The 20,591-nt window shown below is 38.4% G+C and overlaps 1 long non-coding RNA gene across 1 annotated transcript in view; it reads right to left on the bottom strand.

Annotated features, from left to right (window-relative positions):
• The window catches only part of LOC148162773 (uncharacterized), a 146,420-nt gene that overhangs the window by 49,093 nt on the left and 76,736 nt on the right, over positions 1-20,591 (bottom strand). The window contains exon 4 of the long non-coding RNA XR_015766459.1: positions 664-744. This is a non-coding gene — a long non-coding RNA (uncharacterized LOC148162773). The remainder of the gene's footprint in view (positions 1-663; positions 745-20,591) is intronic.

Raw genomic sequence — 20,591 nt, forward strand, 5'->3', positions numbered from 1 at the left:
GCATAAACACTGAGCAGAAGGTAAGAGTGCTAAGACTAATAAGGTTTACGGTAATGTTTATACAATAAAATATGGAAACTATTCTCATGAGTAAGCTGCAATAAAATATGTGGTTGCACCAACAAGTGTTGCATAGCTTTATCGAAGTTAAAATTAAAGATTGTGACATCTATTCATAGGGCTAATTGAACTGTCCCATCACTGCAGTTTTCTTACTGTAAGAATAACAAATTTCCCCTTTTGTGATTAGTGCATCCTGTGCGTCCTGGAAACTGAGAAGGAGCAGCCTCACTGAGGTCATCCCATGTCTTGAAGACACTTCAGTTGTACAGGAAAAGCCAGCCAATCTGACCACTCATTTCAGGAAGACAGAGAATAGAGGAGGGACTGCCTTTCCTCATCTTCCACACACAGTCCTCAGAATGCATTTTTTATGACTACTTTTCCCTCTTAAAGACTTTACGTGAAATTTATTTAAACCTGGTTTTATCTGACCCCTGTTCCAAAATATTGCGGTTTTTTTTTCCTTTTGTAATTGCCATTTAAGGTAATCAAAAATTCCTTAAGAAAGAAATTTCAACTTTCTATAACTTTGTAAATATGGAGCAAATATACCTGTTTATCTTGAATTTTGATGAATGTCCCTTTTAACACTTTACTTACCTCAGGAGAAAGGAGTTACCCGATTTCTCAGAAGTTCCTTGAGAAAGACCATTAAATGAAAAACAGATCCTTACTACTGCCCTAGAGAAAGAAAGATAATTTCAGAAGACTAGAAAAATAACCTTTTAGCTTTTGTCAAGAATTCGAAACAATTCATTATTTTACCACCACATACCATTTTGTATTCAACCTCAAATAGAGCAGAACAAATTTTCAGAATTCTAGACTACTAAGAATCTGAGAGGCAACTGTGGTGTTTTTCCCTCAAGATTGTTCAAAGTATGGGTTATTCCATAATATAGTAAGTATAATATCAAGGTTTTCTATGACCAGGCTAGTTTAAAAGACTCTGTCTCACTCTATAAATAAATAAACTTCTGCCTACCAGAACTGAATTAGTTATAAGGATCATGATAACCACCGACCACAGGGAAAATGTCTTCCATTAGAAATACTCTAACCTTCCCACACAGTAACATAAAGAATTTATACTGAAATAATAATTATACTAATAATTCTTTATAATATTTTTAACTTTTTCAGGAATATAAAAATCAAAAATGGCATTTTTAATTCATGCAGTTGTCTCCCTTTTGATATTGGTTTGCTAATCTCAGATGGCTTACACATAAAAAGTGAAGGTGTCTCAAGGCTGTATAAATATACTAGGTGATTCTATACACTCCCCAAGTCTAAGCTAACATATCTATGCAGATAACTCCTGAATCTACAATTCTACTCGTCTCTACTTTTTCTTTGATCTGTCTTCTGAATTCCAGACCTATATTTTCAGTTGACATATCCAAATGACATTTCAAATTCAACAGCCATACCACCTAATCGTCCAAGAGAAACATTTTAGAGTTATTTCTTCCATACCCCAAGTAGTTCGTTGGTCACCAAATTTTTTTTTTTAAGATTTTATTCATTTATTTGTCAGAGAGCGAGTGTACAAGCAGGGGGAGCAGCAGAGGGAGAGGGAGAAACAGGCTCCCTGCTGAGCAGGGATCCCAATGAGGGGCTCGATCCCAGGACCCTGGGATCATGACCTGAGCCAAAGGCAGACGCTTAACCGACTGAGCCACCCAGGTGTCCCGGTCACCAAATTTTTAAAAGCATTCGAAACATTCAGGGGCACCTGGGTGCGTCAGTCAGTTAAGTGTCGGACTCTTGATTTCAGCTCAGGTCATGACCTCAGGGTCATTAGTTCAAGCCCTGCATGGGGCTTCATGCTGGGCGTGGAGCCTGCTAAGGTTCTCTCTCTCCCTCCCCCCAGGCTTGCACACTCTCTCTCTCTCTCTCTAGAAAAAATTAAAAACAAGATAAAAAATAAAAATGTTCAAACTAAAGCCTCTCAAACCAAATTACTATTGCAGTAAGCATAGGAGAGCGGTCCAGTATATGGATTTTTGATGTCAGACAGAGCTGCGTTTTAATCACCACTCTGCCACTGCTCAATCTCTGTAAAGCTCAGTTTTAACCAGACGTTGGGGATAAGAAAACTTATCCCATATGGTTGTGTGAGGATTTATAAATGTAACACGTGCTAAGGAATTAGCATGATCCCCAGTTCAAAGTAAGATCACCATCCTCTCTCTCTTTCCTAGACTGTAGTAATAGACTACGAGTAGTCTTTCTACTTTCTCTCTTCTTTTATTTCCTCCTCCATACTCTACACTACTCCACAATGAAGACATAATTGCAGTATTCCTTTAGTTAAAAGCTTCCTGGTTACCAACTGAAAACACAACTTCATACTGGAGGAATAAATTTGTCATCACTACAATCTAATGGTCAACCTTGGCACTGCAAACAGTGATGAAATCTGATATGTATTATCTCTTGATGAGATAAAATATGAGGAACTCAACATTATATGTTTTATATCAGAGCGAAAGAAATGTTTCCCTGGAATCTACTCAAGCCTGAAGGTCTAATTTACACATTATAGGAAATACAGAGTAACAAGCTAAACAACAACAAATCAGACAAACTGAGAAGGTAGAACATGAATAATTGGGCTGGTCTATTTATCAAGTTAGTGACACAAAAAAATAAGAGGGAAAGAGGGAACTATTTAAAATTAAAAGAGGTCAGGGACCTGCAGATGTAATGATGGTCCTAGACTGCATTCTGGTTTTGACAAACCAGCTATAAAGACATTTGGGGGACAATTGGAAATTTTTAAGATAGCCTGAATAATAGACAATGTTAAGTAATTATTGTTAACTATTAAGTATTTGATATTGTTATTTGTTTACATAGAAAATGTTAGTTTTTAGAGATACAGACTAAATCATTTAGGCCTGGAATCATGATATTGGTAGTTTAAAGTACTTCAGTAATTAAAAACAGTAAAGTTTTAAAAACCCATGATTTTGAGTACATTACTATTGTTTCTACAACAGTATAAAAAATAGAAAATAGAAATAAAAATATAATGGAATAGAAATATAATGTCTAATAATATTAATATTATCATTTGAACATATAAGCCATATAAAAAGTTATTAGTGAGATGGCTAATTTTCTTTTTTTTCATGCTAAATTTTCAAAATCCAATGTATGTTTTATACATACAGCATGTCTCAGTTTGGGGTAGCCACATTTCAAGTGGCCAATAGCCATGTATAGCTATTGTCTTCAGGACTAGACTGTGTGGGACTATATAAGGCAAAGTTCAAATTCCTCTAGAATGGCATAAAATGCTCTTCTTAGTCTGCTCCTACACCATATTTCCAGCCCCATCTCCTGTCATTTATCCTATACTTCACTTCAGCCATTCCCTAACATGCCCGGCTCATTCACCCATAGACTTTTACATAGAACACATCTCTCTAGCAAAACTGAGCCCTCTGCTTTTCTTAGTCTGAACAACTTCAACTCATTTTACAACAAAGATGTTCCTTTTATTACATCTTATCATGGTACTTGCGATTTTTACAAGTACTTGTTACTTTCTGAATCTGGCTAAATAGTGAGCTTTTTAACAGGAGAAACTGCCATAATCATTCTTTTTAATTTAAATGCCATAATCATTTTTGTACTCCCAGCATGTTTGATGGAAGAAGGGGGGAAGGGAGGAAGGAAGGAATGGTTGGAGGGAAGGAAGGAGGGAGACATAACTTCACACTGCAGGCTTTCCTTTTTATCAATAATCTGAGGCTTTTTGTTTTTTTCCAGCTCTTCATAATTTTATTCCTATCTTACGTAACCACAAAAACATAGGACACAAATACTTTTTAAATCAGAAATACCAGAATTAGGACATCAAAATAAAGCACTGGCACTTTGAATGCTGAGATGAGGATCAGAGTAGCTCTAAAGAGTAAATAATTTGTGTGTGGTGGGGGGGGAGTAATCTTTTTCTTTTCTCTTTTTGTTTTGTTTTTTAGAATAAAATAATGACTAGCTGTGTGTTGTTTGTGGACTTGCATAAGTCAATTAATTTAGGCCTCCGTATACTGTTTTATAAAATGAGGAGGTTGAATTTGGTGACCACTAAAATTCGTTCACCTTTAACACTTTATGGTTTTAGAGTTTCTCTATACCTATATATGAAACATTCATGACTTCATAAAAAAAATTCATTATACCACCTTATGGGTAAAGAGAAGGGGAATTGAGTGAAAGTGATGTTGCTTCCAGGGCCAGAACGAAAAAGCTGGGTTTGGGCTACAGAATTCCTTGCAACATTGCAGGTTGTTATCATGGTCTTTTCTCTCTAAGCCCACTCCCGGTTTTTGGCTAATATCTTCCACCCACTATATCATGAAACATTTCCATGGCACAATATGGCATCATTAATCTCTAACACACCCAGCCAAGGTGAGACACTGGGTTTCTAAGACGAGACAGCAGAGACTTTTCAGTGTTCCCCAGGCCTTTATGAAACCAGATATCCAGTGAGCAGTGAATTAAGATATTTACTGTGAACGATAGGCAATTAAAGTTACTACAGAAACAGACTCACAAACACAGGGAATAAAACTGGTGGTTGCTTGAGGGAAGGGAGAGGGAGGATGGTACAAACTCCCAGTTATAAAATAAGTCACGGGGATGAAAGTACAGCATAGAGAACATAGGCAATAATATTGTAATAACATTGTACAGTGACAGATGGTGACTACGCTTATTATGGTAAGTGTTGAGTAATGTATAGAATTGTTGAAACAATATGTTGGACACGGAAAATATAACATTGTATGTCAGTTACACTTCAATAATAAAAAATTAATTAAAAGATGTTTTAGTAATACAAATAAAGTTACTGCAAAATAAGTTTGGTCACTGGATTTTTTGTTTGCTTTCTTTAAAGTTGTTTGTTTGTTGTTTTTATATGTCTCTATTTTGATCATGCTTCCTGAAAGCAGCTGCTACTTACACAGAATCTCTGTTCTAGTAAAGTGAGGAGGATTCAGGTAAAATCTTAACACTGGTATGATAGGTCTGCAGTGCAGTAAGATCTGTTCTGATAATATATATCTGTATGTGTAAGAATCCCTTGTTGAAAAAAGTCACTATTTTTTTCTTTTAATGAGGAAAAAATGACTAGAGGCCAGAGCAGTGTTTCTCAATGTGTGGTTTGGGGTTTACCTACATAAGAATTGTTTGAGGAACTCAGTAAAAAAGGCAAATTCCTGAACCCTACTCCAGACCTGCTGAATCAGAATCCTTTGTGTGGGATCTGGAAATCCTGGTTTTTATCAGTTGCCCCAGATAATTCTAGGGCACTGGGCTAAAGATCAAGCAAAAGCAAAGGTTCCTATAGGAATTTCTGGAATGGGTGGTAAAAAAATAACTCTTGTGTTATTAGTTTTTGGTTTTTTGAATAAATTCGTTGCTCAAAGCTAACAAAAACAAATCAAAATAATTTTTCCTTTGTCCTTTGATTCAAGTACTCATGGGTCTTTGGCCTTGCCCTGGCCATATTACTGTAATACAGTATCCTCAGTAAACAGAAAAATAAAAGACTAACAAGACACCAGCTACTCTATAAAATGGATCTTGTTCCCATAGTTCGTATATACAAGCTTTCTTTTTCATCCTTGGGAGGTGTTATTCCTAATACTTGCAAAACATTCAGTCTTGATGAATGTGCTGAAACCATAATTCATATTATTCCACTATGTTGAATCAGATTTCTGTGATGAATAAGCATGCTTTCAGAGAAGTGCCTATATTTTATCCAGTTTCTATCAAAAGACCATAACATAATAAAATAAAAAAAAACCATCAAATATCTTTATGTAACAATATAAATGTATTAATATATTTCTAGATATCTGGATATATATAGCATTACACAAGTAGTCAATATATCTAGATTTTTACTAAAAATGCCCATTTCCTAATCATGTTTTTAAGCCTTTTTATTTTATTTATTTATTTATTTTTTAATGAGTAGGCTCCACATCCAATGTGGGCTCATGACTCAAATTCAGAACTTTCCTTACACTCACATACTAGCACATTGCTTGCTTTGTGTTCTAGTCCTTGAGGAACTGGCAGTTTTCATCACTAATTTTAATTAATTTGATAATACCTTTAGTAAATTACGGTGTTAGAACCTTCCCAATATGGGGCGCCTGGGTGGCTCAGTCGTTAAGCGTCTGCCTTCGGCTCTGGTCATGGTCTCAGGGTCCTGGGATCGAGCCCCACATCGGGCTCCCTGCTCCGTGGGAAGCCTGCTTCTCCATCTCCCACTCCCCCTGCTTGGGTTCCCTCTCTTGCTATGTCTCAGTCAAATAAGTAAATAAAATCTTAAAAAAAAAAAAAGAAAAGAAAAGAACCTTCCCAATAATATTTACATTTTAGTATCACTTCTCTACAGAATTATTAATTTTTGTTATTGGAGGGTGTCTTAATTTGGGTTCTCTTGGAAACGGACCCTGAGATAAGGATTTAAGTGCAAGTACATGTTTTGGAGGTGACAGTAGGAAATCGTGGAGGAGCAAGGAAGACGTGTGGAAACAAATAAAGGATGACTTACCAGGCAATTTGCCTCTGTGGGTAAATACTGCAAAATCTCTGTGGGGAAGTTTGGGCACCAATGGAACACATACTTCACAGTGGAACAGGATCTGGGATATTTTTACACTAACCACCACCTGAGGGCTACTCCCAAAGGGGTGTTAATTCTTTGACACTGTTAGTCTGCCACACAACTGACAAAACTGATTCAGAGAAAGCCTCAGACAAGGAAATACGGGGGCTGGCAGTTGGAAGTTGGGCCAGTGTGCCCTGAAGTTGAAGGGCGAGGGGGATGGATGACACCATTGGCAATATTTGCTACAGAGAGAGAGCATAATTTGAAGACATTTTGAAAGAAAATTATTTTAGTCACTCATTATCCTACCTCTGACCCCACTTACATAAATAACTCCTAACATATCACTTTCTTTAGGTATACTTTAAAAAATTAAAGTCAAAATGTGCATATTGAATTTATATTCTAATTGTCACATAATAATCTATCATCTATTTTCATATGTCTTTCCGTTCAGAAATTTCAATGTAAAGGTGACATAATACTCTTTCCTACATGAATATTTTACTATTTATTTCTTCTGACACGTCTGCTCCCAGAACCCACTGGGAGCCAGGCACTGTGCTCAGGGGCTGAGGAGAGATATGGAAATGACGTTGAACATCTGGAAGAATGGACCACCATATACACAAATGTGTACGAAGTTCAGTGTTAGAAATATGTTCAACTGAAGGAGATCACCCAGAAGATGGTGGTTAACTGAAGGCCATCAGTGAAGGCCCAAACTGGGGAATGTCTTCTTTAGGTTTTTAAGGACACATGGATGAGTATGAAGCTGTGAGGGCACAGCAGGCAGCAGAAAGAACCTGTGTAAAAAGACTGCGGGGTGAGGACTCACTACTGTTAGGGTGTGTGCAAATAAAGAGCATGAATAATTTATTTGACAGGTCTCCTCCTGTTGGATTTTTAAATTATCTTCCACACTTTGTTGTTCCAGATAATATTGCAATGAACATCTCGATGCTTCCAGGTTTTTGTTTTCCTTAGATTATATTTTAAATATGAACTTCTGAATTGGAATGATTAGGTCAGAAGAAATGCTCTCTTATCAGGAGATATGTCTTAACTGCAGTATGGCTATGGGAATTTTTATCTAATTTAAATTCAATTAGCCAACGTATAGTACATCATTAGTTTCGGATGTAGTGTTCAATAATTTATCAGTTGGGTATAACACCCAGGGCTCATCACATCACGTGCCCTCCTTAACGCCCATCACCCCCACCCACTTCCCCTCCATCAAGCCTCAGTTTGTTTCCTATAGTTGAGTCTCTCATGGTTTGTCTCCCTCTCTAATTCCTTCCCATTCAGTGTTCCCTCCTTTCCCCTATGATCCTCTGCACTGTTTCTTATATTCCACATATGAGTGAAACCATATGATAACTGTCTTTCTCTGGTTGACTTATTAGGGGAATTTTTAGCAAAATGATCCAGTGGCTTAAAGAATGTAACTCCAATGTAAGACAGAGCCTACAGAGGGGGATTCCTCCTTTCTTTCTCTTCTGTTTGGGCTCTGCCTTTTCCTGCAAGTTTCTACGTGCTTGGTGATTCTATTCTGGCTGAAGGCGGTAAACAGAGCAGAACACCAGAGTTAAGACAATAAATCATTTTGTGCTGTAATAGAGCTCTGTTTTAAATTGCTTCTTTTTCAAAGAAGAAAAATCACTATATAGACTAAATTGAGCTGGCAACTAGAAAACCAGTTGTTGCCCTTCGTAAAAAGAAAAAATTTTAAAAGGCTTTCCAGACTATTTCAATTATTTATATTTTTTCTTTTTTTATTTTATTATGTTATATTAATCACCATACATTACATCATTAGTTTTGGATGTAGTGTTCCATGATTCATTGTTTGCTTATAACACCCAGTGCTCCATTCAATACGTGCCCTCTTTAATACCCATCACCAGGCTGACCCATCCCCCCACCCCCCTCCCCTCTAGAACCCTCAGTTTGTTTCTCAGAGTCCATAGTCTCTCATGGTTTGTCTCTCCCTCCAGTTTCCCCCTCTTCATTTTTCCCTTCCTACTATCTTCTTTTTTTTAACATATTTGTTTCAGAAGTACAAGTCTGTGATTCAACAGTCTTGCACAATTCACAGCGCTCACCATAGCACATACCCTCTCCAATGTCTATCACCCAGCCACCCCATCCCTCCCACCCCCCAAAACTCCAGCAACCCTCAGTTTGCATTTTAACCAATATTTTTATGAAATAAGTTGCAAGGTTTTCTTTCTACTCATTAAATGTTCAAAGTAAAAGAAAGATGCTTAACAAGAGAAAGAAAAAAGCCTCCTAAACCCTTTATCAATAGTTTTTACACAAATACTGGAAAGCAGTTATGGAGAAAATTACTTTTTGAATTATACAACAAATCAGTGGGATGCCTGGGTGGCTCAGTCAGTTAAGCATCTGCCTTCAGCTCAGGTCATGATCCCTGGGTCCTGGTATCGAATCCCGCATCGGACTCCTTGCTCAGCGGGGAGCCTGCTTCTCCCTTTGCCATTCCCCCTGCTTGTGCTCGCTCTCTCTCTCTGACAAATAAATAAATAAAATCTTTAAAAAAAATTTTTTTAAATAAATTATACAACAAGTCAGATATAAAATTTGTGTCAATATGTAAGAAGAAGAAGAATTTGAAGCAATATTCACCAAAATCATAGCATAAAGCTGTTATTGAAGTTTTAACTTAAATACTAAAAAAAACATGGTGTATTTACCCATACACTTATTTCCTTTACAGAATTCAAGACTCAATACTTGATTTAGTTTATTAGTCATACCACAGATACAAAAAAATAAAATCAAGTAAATAATCCTGATTCACACAATTCCTGGCTTTTGCACTCAGTAGTTTTGTTTACTTCCCTGTTTTCAACTTTTCTGGATCAGTTGCATACATGAATCCTATTCCTTCAGATGAAATTGCTTCAGGCCATTTCCTAAATGAAATTATGTAATATCTCTCACTCCTTTGATTTTTTTTACATCATTATTTCTTTCAAAGTAGAGTAAGAAAAATATGACGTAGAAAATGTTTCCACATAGGTCCATCTATCCCAGCTTCTATCTAGGGATGAAATTATCTTTTGGGCCATCTGCTCCTTACTTAAGCAGAGTTATTTTAAAGAGGGAATCAGAAGTGTTAACTTCTAAATCTCGCTCTCTCTCTCCCTTATTTTATTTAAATGTGCTCCTTGAGACAGAGAATCTCCATACTCACTCCTGGCTACCCAGACCTATGCTGGCAGCAGCCTATAACTTGCACATCTCAAACCCATGAAAATGACACAATTTGGGGTCCTCAAAATTGGTGCCACCATCTGATATCTAATTCTTACTAAGATGTTAAAGGTTATGGGGGCACTCAGCTGGCCCAGGGGAACATGCGCCTCTTGATCTCAGGGTTGTGAATTCGAGCCCCACACTGGGTGTAGAGATTACTTAAAAAAATAAATAAATAAAATTAAAGGTTTTCAATGGTTTAATGTAATCAGTTTCTATATTAGGAAAACTATCACATTTGGAATCAGTAGATACTCTCATAATCTTGCCCCACCACTCGTTCAGTTATCTGAATTTCCATTTTAACAGTGTAGTTTAACATTATTTTTTAAAAGATTTTATTTATTTATTTGAGAGAGAGAGAATGAGAGAGAGCACATGAGAGGGGTTAGGGTCAGAGGGAGAAGCAGTCTCCCTGCTGAGCAGGAAGCCCGATGTGGGACTCGATCCCGGGACTCCAGGATCATAACCTGAGCCGAAGGCAGTTGCTTAACCAACTGAGCCACCCAGGTGCCCTAGTTTAACATTATTGAGCACCTAGTATGTGCCACTACTCTAGGTACTGGAGATACAAAAATAATTGGAAAGACCTGGTGAATGCTCTCAAGCAGTTTGCCAATAGTGAATGAAATGTAAGAGTGAAAAAAGACCATTTCAATACAATGTGATATGTAGAGATATATTCTGCAGGGAGGGAATGGAACGCTAATGGTCTTTTGGAATTTTTTCTTTTTCCCCAAAATGTTAAGGTTTGGTAAACATCTCTCAGAAAAGACAAGTTCCCCTCTTGCTGGAACTGGAAAATCTTTTTACTTTTTCTCTTTAAATCTTATTTGTCCTAGTTTAAAGATAATAGGTGAAGCAATTAAAAAGAAAACAAAACACTAATCATCCTTAGGGATTTCACTGTTGATTTAGGAAAGATTTATAAGCCCTGTGTTAATAAAGTAATTGCTATTTTGGGTATACCTCGAAAGTAAGTGGGTGAGATCTAATCTAACTATTAAAAACAAACAGGGGGCCATCTGATCCCTCACTTATTTACAGGTGAAAAAAATGGAAGTTGGAGATGTCAAGTGGTTTGTCCAAGGCCACACAGCAAGTGAGACTCAAAGAGGACCCAAAACTAAGTCTCTCGACTTCTATTCGTTCTCTGTTCATTCCTTTAATGAACACTTACAGAGTATGACTACATACAAACTGGGCAAAGCACTGCAGGGAGTCCTCGCATGCATGAGACAGGCTCTCTGCTCCTTCTCCTACTATTTAATGATGAATTCAACTGCATTTTATGACAGAGATGAAGAGTGAGTTTGGAGAGACCTTATTTATCTGAACAGATGAGAGGAACAAAATTTAAAAGTCTGAATTATTATTAAGTATGCAAGGTGACATGAGTTCTCAGAGTAATACAATTAATGAGCCATCAAATGTGGTAGAAGCTAATGAATATTTACACTCAAATCAGAATCGTAGCCTGGTTGAGTGAGGATGGGTGACCTGAACTGTGCCTTTGATCTTAATCTCAGAGACAAAGAAGAGAGAAAAGCAGCAGCAGGGAAATAGCTTTCTAAATGAAAGATTAAAAAGAAAAGGCTAAGGTAGAAAAGTTGCTCCTGTTCACTGACAAAAAAAGGGGATGGGAGATTTATCTTATGGGCCCTCTCTGTCCAAGTCTTACCTCGTCAGAACCCAACTACAATGGAACTGTTTTAGAATTCCTATTGAAATCCCTTTATATTAAAAAAAAAAAAAAGTATATGGAGGGGTGCCTGGGTGGCTCAGTCAGTTGAGCATCTGACTCTTGATTTTGGCTCAGATCATGATCTCAGGGTCATGAAATCAAACCCCACATTGGGCTCTGCACTGGGCATGGAACCTGCTCAGGATTCTTTCTCTGCCCCTCCCCCCAAACTCTTGCAGGTGCGCTCTCACTCTCAAAAAAATTTTTAAAAAGTATATGGAAAGAAAAAGTGGTCTCTGTGAACACTTTATCATAGTGTTTATTGAACTGTTCCTGGATATGATTTGGTGGGTTTAACTGTCAGATACAACTGGTGTGAGTCTCAGTAATAACTACCTTTCAACTCTAAGAAACTGGATTCCAACCATAAATCCACACTGAAAGATGTGTTTGTTGCTCTTTGTACCTTTGGCTATAAGAATTCTTTTTTTTTTATAATTTAAATTCCAGTTAGTTAACATACAGTGTAATATTAGTTTCAGATGCACAATTTAGTGATTCAACACATACAACACTCGGTGCTCATCACAAGTGTCCTCCTTAATCCCCATCACCTATTTCATCCATCCACCCACCTCCCCACTGATAACCATCAGTTTGTTCTCTATAGTTATGAGTCTGTTTCTTGGTTTTTCTCTGTCTTTTTTTCCCCTATGATCATTTGCTTTGTTTCTTAAATTCCACATATGAGTGAATCATACAGAATTTTCTTTCTCTAACTTATTTTGCTTAGCATAATACCCTCTAGTTCTATCCACATTGTTGCCAGTAGCAAGATTTCATTCTTTTTATGGTTGAGTAATATTCCATTGTGTATATATATATATATACCACAACTTCTTTATCCAGTCATCAGTCAATGGATATTTGGGCTCCTTCCATAATTTGACTGTTGTAGATAAGGCTGCTATAAACATCAGGGTGCATGTATCCTTTCAAATTGGTATTTTCATATCCTTGGGGTAAATACTTAGTAGTGCAATTGCTGGATCAGCTATTAGAATTCTTATAAGAACTTCCCCTCCTGTTGCTGTCCTTTTGATATAGAGACTTGTACATGCCCGACTGCCTACTGGTTTCTACAGATCCCAGATACTATAAATTTAGGAGTTGCCATTTCTCATCCTTTTTGTACCTAAATCTCCTTTGAAGACTATGGTCATTTCACTGTTACACATTGTTAAATTTTGTTGTGATTAAATAGTCACCAGAAAAAGAAAATAAAATAAAACCACCCTCGTCAGAGTGAACACCGGTCAATGTCTCTAGTTCCCTTTAAACATAAAGGAAGTTCATGTTTGTTGTATACTATCCGCGACATGAGAAAACAGCCTAGGAGAGAAGTAAGGGTCACACATGTACGCAATTTTGTGTGAATTCCTCCTTTGCCAGGAAAAATATTAATATACCTATCTTGTTTTCTAAGGAACTTGTACCTGAAAGGGGAAATAAGCAAAATCTGACGTGATAGAAATATTCAATGTTAATCCGTCCATGATGCAAATGGAAAGAGCATGACAATATTAATTCCATTTTTTTAAAATGCCCTCTGGTTAATAATGCCTTCATTTTCTCAATGCACCACAGAAGAGAAAGAAGCGTTGTTGTCGGCCTCTTTGGGGAAGAAAAAATGTTGCCTGGAATAAAGCTGCAAGGAAACTCGTCCACAGCTGTAAGGATGTTTCTAGGGAGTATATGCCCAGAAACAGGTTTTCAAAAAACCTGGAGTTACAGGGTAGCCTACAAATGTCCAGTGCACTTTTCCAAGTTGCACCAAATTCAATGAATATATTTGGGCTATAAAATCATACACAAAGAGTTATGGCAACATTTCAACTTTATCTTCACCCAAATCTCTGATGAAATCAAGAATTGGAGAAGTGCACATTCTTTGTTTATCTATTTTTTGGGTTTGGAGGATTTTTGTTATTTTAATTTTTTGTTTAAACTGGTGCTTGGGAACCTCTTCTGAGTTCAGCAATCGGTCAAGCACTGGGCTATAAGAAGCTAATTTGGGCCGCCTTTCCTGACAAGTTTAGTTCTTCAGATTACATACATTCTGTGCACGCAAAAAAACCATCTGAGAAAGGGCACTAGGGGCTGAGCACACAGCAGATTGGGTAAGTCACCAAAACGCAAGGTTAGGAGGCAGTGTAGTCAGGGGTGACTGACCTCTACCGGACCTGGCCCTCCTCACGACCTTATGACAAGAGTACTGCGAAGAATTTGGGCTACGACAGAGCAGTCAGGCAAACCTCATTGCCTTCTTAAATATTCTACACGGTTGCAATATGTGGATGAGAAAGGAGCTCCCCTGACCCCCCAGGCCACTACAGGTGCTGTCCCTTGAACAGCAGTATAGCTCATGGGAAACGTCCCTCATACTAGCTTCATTTTCATAAATTCAGCTTGGAATGTGTGATTCGTATAATGCAGCGAAGTCAGGCAGATGGATTCGAATTCTGAATTCAAGCTCATTCTCACCAGCCGTGCAACTTTGAGCGAGGTACTTGGACTCATGGAGTTTCCATTGTCTCATCTGCAGTTCAACTCATACCATTCAGTTCAATAAATATGGATGAAACACAGCATTCTGTGCTAAGCCTGGGGTAATATAAGGGATAGAGTAGATATGGGCCAGCCTTGGCAAGTTGGGGACAGCCGTAGGAGCCAGGTAAGGAGGCTGCTGAATTCCCACGTGTTCCGAGGGCTCAAAGGCAAGTTGTCTGGGTCACACGACTTTCCAGGGCAGGGATACTTTTGCTGCTTATAACCCATGGTGGGCCACGAGAGAGGACTCACGTGGCATTTTCCCAGCCCTTGGGAGAGACTGGTTGTTCTCCAGCTGCGGATGTCCCCGAGACAGCCCAGAGGAAACCTTGCCAGGGGCTCTTGCCAAGTTTGGAAAAGCTCAGATCTTGATTCCTCCTCTAGAAACCACAACACATTTCTCTTTTGAGTAGAAAAAAGGAGTAAGAAATAGGACCTGAGGGAGAGGGAACTTGACAAGTAAACAGAGGGGATCTTCCCCTCTGGACGTTGAGGAAGGAAGTTTAGCAAATCATCCCAGAGAGAGAGAGAGAAGTAGAGAGGAGAACATAACTGGCAGGCAAGGGCCCTGGGATTTTTTCTGACACTGGCCACTTATGGAACACTGAGTCACTGTCTTCTCATTTGTCCAAACATAGAATTGGGCCAGATTATTGCTCAGGTTCCTAAAAACCTTGACATGCCCCCAAACTGTACCATTGGCCAGCCTCCATGATCTCACAGCAGATGATGGTTCTAACATGGGATCTTGCCAAATGAAATAACAAGAAGGCCACACTGGAGGTCTGTTGGGTAGAAGATCATCACCAACCCTAGCAGAAATGAAGCCTGCTACACACTAGAACAAGAAAACCCAGAGTTTTCTCCTGCTATGTCTTCCGAAAAATGCCTTCCTTTGGAATTAGCCCCACTTCCTTCCACCCGGTCTATCACAGGGATCTTGTAGTTTGCTTGGCTCTAGGGGAACAGACCTGAAGATATCTTGAGGAGTCGGTGAACCTAGCGCCCAGTGTTCTCAGGGCAGTCTTGATGGGCTCATTCAGGACTCTGATGAAAGTCACATGAATAAATTACCCCTCCCCCCATGCAGACAGCATAGATTTTCGGGCTGGGGTGAGTGGGATTCTGGCAATATTTTCACTGTCCTTGCGGGTGTTATGTGACAACATGCCTTTTTAACTAAAGAGACCAAGGACCAAGGGTGAGGGAGGAGTTGCCCCATACATACTGAAAGCCCAGTGATGGCCACACATTTATCACAATGGGCAGGATTGAACCCCAGAGACCGGGAGTAAAATAAACAAGTAAGAGTCAGCTACCTGGGTTCAAATCCTAGTTTGGCCCCGGCAGGCTTGTGAACAAATAATTTTGACATCTTTAAAGTTTAGTCCCACTTCCTCTCAGGACTGTTGGGACCATAACTGTAACAATCATTAGGACTCTTCACAAATATTCTGGGGTGTTTTTTTCTTCTTTTCAGTCACATGTTAAGATTGTACTTCCCCTTTCTCTCCTCCTCCCCACAAAATATAAGATGTTGGCCATGTGATTTGATTTGCGAATGGAGAGTGAGCAAAACCAGCACACGTCACCGCTGAGCAGAAGTTCAAGAGGCTGTAGACGATTCTTTGTGAGTTGCCATGCCCGCTTGGTCTCTGCCTGGAGACCAGCAATGTTTCCATAGTGACTGTCAGCTGGAGTCCCAGAGTCCGCAGCTTGACCTACAATGGTCACGTAGCTTGACTTTGTTGCTTTTAGCCCCTGACGTTTGGGGATAATGGCAATACCCGGATAATCTAACCAATGTATTCCTAACAGAGGCAATAATGATGAAAATTGGGTTTTGGGTTGTGAAAAAAATATGCAATGTTCTATGGCCTCCAAAGGGCCACAGTATATACAGACATACAATATATCTGTGGTATTTAAATTTCATGAGGGAGAGAGGGTGGGTAGGCATTTCTAAAAAAATTTTCTAAAAGGCCTCCTCAAGGGTGCAATAATGAAAAAAAAAGCTTGAGAAACACCAAAGTCTGTCCTGATTGATAGAGCAGCATAAGAATAGTAGATCGTTTCACTTTTCTTAAAAAAGACTTATTAGAGAGGGCACTATATAATATACCATATGTTTTATTTCTCCCACTTATTATCTTCCTACCTAGCTCCATGAAAGTCAAGAGTTTTCCCTACTTTGTTAATTACTAAATCCTTAGTGCCCAAGATAGCCTTAGCACATAGTAGGTGCCCATTAAAGCTTTGTTGAATCAATGAACAAATAATTGAGACAGAAATGACTCCAACCCTCTGAGCTTCCAAGCTTAATGGGAAGTTAGTCACATGCTGATGCCAACAGAGCAGTCCGTGGCTGAAGTACATGGGAGAGAAGATTTACCCACATCTGGGAAGGCAGAGAAGCCTCCTGGGAGGAAATAGTAGTGTGGCCTGAAAACTGAGAAGGTAGACAAACAAAAAGCAAAAAAACAAGGGTTGGGATGAAATTAATTCATCAAAAAGAGAAAAGACTATTTCAGGCCAAAGGAATAGCATAAAGATTGCTCAGTGGCAGCAGATGAGTTGAATTTCTTCGACAGAGATCTTTTATTTGGCCACAGGTCTCACATTTTAAAAAGCAGTATTTATATTAGAAAACTGTAAATCCAGTTTCTCTTTAAAAATGCAAGGGAAACCTAAATAAACCCTGATAACTGAAAGAGACCCAGGCACATTTAAGGCATTGAAAATGTGCTGTGGCTAAAACATAAACCAACCTGGACAGCGGAGCTGTGATAATGTCCAAATCTCGAAGACCTTTGAATGCCATCTTAAGGAGCTTGAGCTTTATCTTAAGAAAAACAAAGAGCCATTGAAGTGCTTTAAGCAAGTAAGTGACACACTTATGGTTGTGTTCAAGGAAGATCACTCTGGTGGAAGTATGAAGAATGGACTGAAGTTGCACAAGACCAGAGGTTAAGTGACCAATACAAAGATAATCGCAGGAATCCATGCAAGACAGGATATTGGCTTGATGAGTAAGCAGTACTGATGCGAGAGATTCTAGAGGCATCCATTCTCCCCTTTATCATTTTTAACATCACCCTCATTTGTTTAGGGTGGCATTATGCCCCATAAGACACCTGCCCAGAGCCCTTTGCACAGCCTTGTCAATTTCCTAGACCAGTGTACTAGTCCTGGACTGTCTTCCTGCACATTGTTCGTTAGGTAAGAAAAACAATTCTACTTTTTATCATTATGCATTCAGTAGGGGCGCCTGGGTGGCTCAGATGGTTAAGCATCTGCCTTCTGCTCAGGTCATGATCCCAGAATCCTGGAACCAAGCCCCATATCGGGCTCCTTGCTCAGTGGGGAGTCTGCTTCTCCCTCTCCCTCGGCTGCTCCCCCTGCTTGTGCTCTCTCTCTCTCTCTTTCTGTCAAATAAATATATAAAATCTTTAAAAAGATATGCATTCAATAAAATGCATCTGTCAGGAGACAAAATTAACAGAATTTAGTAGAATAGGACATGTGCTTACTTTTTAGAGTAGTAAAGATTTAGTATGTGGAGTGCTAGCACTGTCCAAGATAGAGGCCAGCAGCTAATATTAATTCCCTCGCCCTTCTTTCTTCTTGTCCCTAATTAGGAGTAAGCATTTTTAAGGCAGAAACCAAAAATTCTCGTCTTCCTTTCCCATGTATTTAGTAACTAGCATGTGAAAAGTATCTTACACATTGTACACAGCAAGCATTTGGTACTTGTGGCTGATCCACTAGGAGTTTTAGTGAATGTTTAAACATTACTTAGGTATAGGGAAAGAAGTGTTCATAGCAAATGTTTTCAGACAGACGCACATAAAAAATCACAAATAGATCATTCAGGCTGATGTTGCTACAGAAGATAATTGTACCGGGAGAGTCTTTATTCCATTTTATTTATCTCCTCTGGCAATTTGATCAGTTTTGACTCAGTGAAAGTAGAAATAAACTTCCTTTTTGAAGATTTTATTTCGATTAGATAATACTGTGGGTAATCTCTGATAATTAAAGAGAATATCAAAAATAGGGAGCAAAAATGAGAAAAGCACTGAGAAATAGCAAAGTTAACAATAAATTATATGTTCTTTTCTTTCAATGCAGTAATTTCATGTGAAGAGGCATAAAGATTGCTTAGGTAAATTTGTGCTGATCTTTTTAATGCCTGCTGAAAATAAAGTGAAATTAAAGCAAAAATCAGTTAAAAGAAGCTATAAATATGATCTCAACTCTGTTGGGAAAACAATAATATATCTATGTGTATATTAAAGAAAGCCCTACAAGAGGAGACTGAAAGGAAATGCTAGGGAGTAAGGATCCATTATGACAGAATAGCATCATAGTTGTATGTGATTTAGAATATATTTCTAAATTTCTTGTGATAGCATGTACTACTTTTATAATCAAGAAAAAAGATACTTATTAGAAAGTTTTTTATACAACATTCCTTTGACTTGACAGAGTTATAAGTGGTTCTGTAACTGTCCCTGGAAAGTTGTTAGGGTGGCTCTTATCACTGTTGACATTGATCCCCTCTTCACAGGAATATGAAGAAGGGGAAAAAACAGAAGGTGGGGATGAAGTACCACTGTCAAGGGGACAAGAACGGAACCAAGAACAGAAAGCACCCAACAAGATTAACTTGAAAATGTGTATTAATAAATCAACAAATGCTTTGAGTTTGAACTCATAAAATTATTGTCATATACACAGATTCATTACACACAATAAAATAGAATTATAATGTAAACAAACATGTGATAAACAGAGTCTGTGTATTGTCTTTCCACACTAAATAGTACATGAATGCTCTTCAGTAACTGGCAAGATCTAGTCAAATATAAATAAATGGTACTAGAATGCCCTCAAACCGAAGTTCATTTATCTCAACTGGGTGAGCAATTCTGTTTAATAAAACTTCACCTTTTGCTGTTAGCTAATCATATATACCAGAGAAAAACACACTAAATGAAAAAATAAATGCACCTCTAAAAAGAAATGTGATCTTTCAAGCAGATCTGGTGAAATGTATTTCACTCATGTATTTTTTTTTTGTCTTGAGGCACAAAGATTTGACAATTTATTATTTGTAAAGAATAAAACTACTCCTCCAGTGGAAAGAAACTCAATAAATATTAATTGATGAGCAAAATCTTGGGTTAAAAAAAAAGAGCTAAGTAAATTTTCTTTCCTTGGGTAATAAAATAAGAATAAAAGAGAGGACATTGTGTTAAGAACCCTTTGGAAGAAAGAATTAAGTTGGTTGGATTGGTCTGATGTGTTCTTTTAATAAGATTTTATTTATTCATTCATTTATTTATTTACTTATGAGAGAGAGAGAGACAGAGAGAGCAAGAGAGCACAAGCAGGGGGAGCAGCAGAGGGAGAGGGAGAAGCAGGCTCCTCACTGAGCAGGGAGCCCAGTGTGGGACTTGATCCAGGATTCTGGGATCATGACATGAGCCACAGATGCTTAACCAACTGAGCCACCCAGGCATCCCTGGTCTGACATTTCCCAGAACTTTGATTTTCACCTCTCCTCTCCCCAAAAAAGCCATGCTAGGGAAGTGAGCTAAGAAAGCCAACTGTTATGCATACGGCAATGGTGTGATGGCCTCACCGTGTGGAAAGCAGGAGCCTCAGGAGGTCAGGATAGTACCCAGGGGCTATGAAAGCAAAGCTGAAACCAAAAGTAGGGAAGTAGGGTGATCAAGTGAAAGGTGGATGCAAAGGATGCTGTCAAAAAGGCAGCATAAAATCAGATACTATCAAACTTTACCACAAGGAGAAGAAAGAAAAGGCCTATCTGGATGACAAATGCCAAACTGTAATATCCAAAAAGAAATGAGGAAGAGAGGAGTCATATGTTCTCATGTGAATATCTATACGGTTCCCAGATATGCTTAGTGTAAGCAGGACCATGTGATCACTGAGTTCTTCCCTCTCTGCTGGGCAAAAAGGATGGAAGTCTTGTCTCCGATTTCCACCTGATTTCCCTTTCTGCAACAATAAAGCAGACTGTTTATATCCAGGAGGGGAAAAAAAAATCTTAAATGTAAAAACAAGCCAGAAATGTAATTCTGGGGATTCAGCCATCTTGACTGCTAACAGAATAATTTTCTTGAACACTATGATGAAAAATGAGAGGTATAGAAATTGATACTTTAAACACTGAGACTGTAGCAAATCCTCTTCTTTGGTAGGAACTGTTTTTTAAAGCAGCGCTGATCTCATTTCATTTTAGGTCATCCCAAAAACTTCCCCCTGAAAATG

The sequence above is a fragment of the Eumetopias jubatus genome, unplaced genomic scaffold (genome assembly GCF_037043125.1).
Source record: "Eumetopias jubatus isolate StellerSeaLion01/CBP00866 unplaced genomic scaffold, mEumJub1_p1.0 scaffold_12, whole genome shotgun sequence".
Lineage (NCBI taxonomy): Eukaryota > Metazoa > Chordata > Mammalia > Carnivora > Otariidae > Eumetopias > Eumetopias jubatus.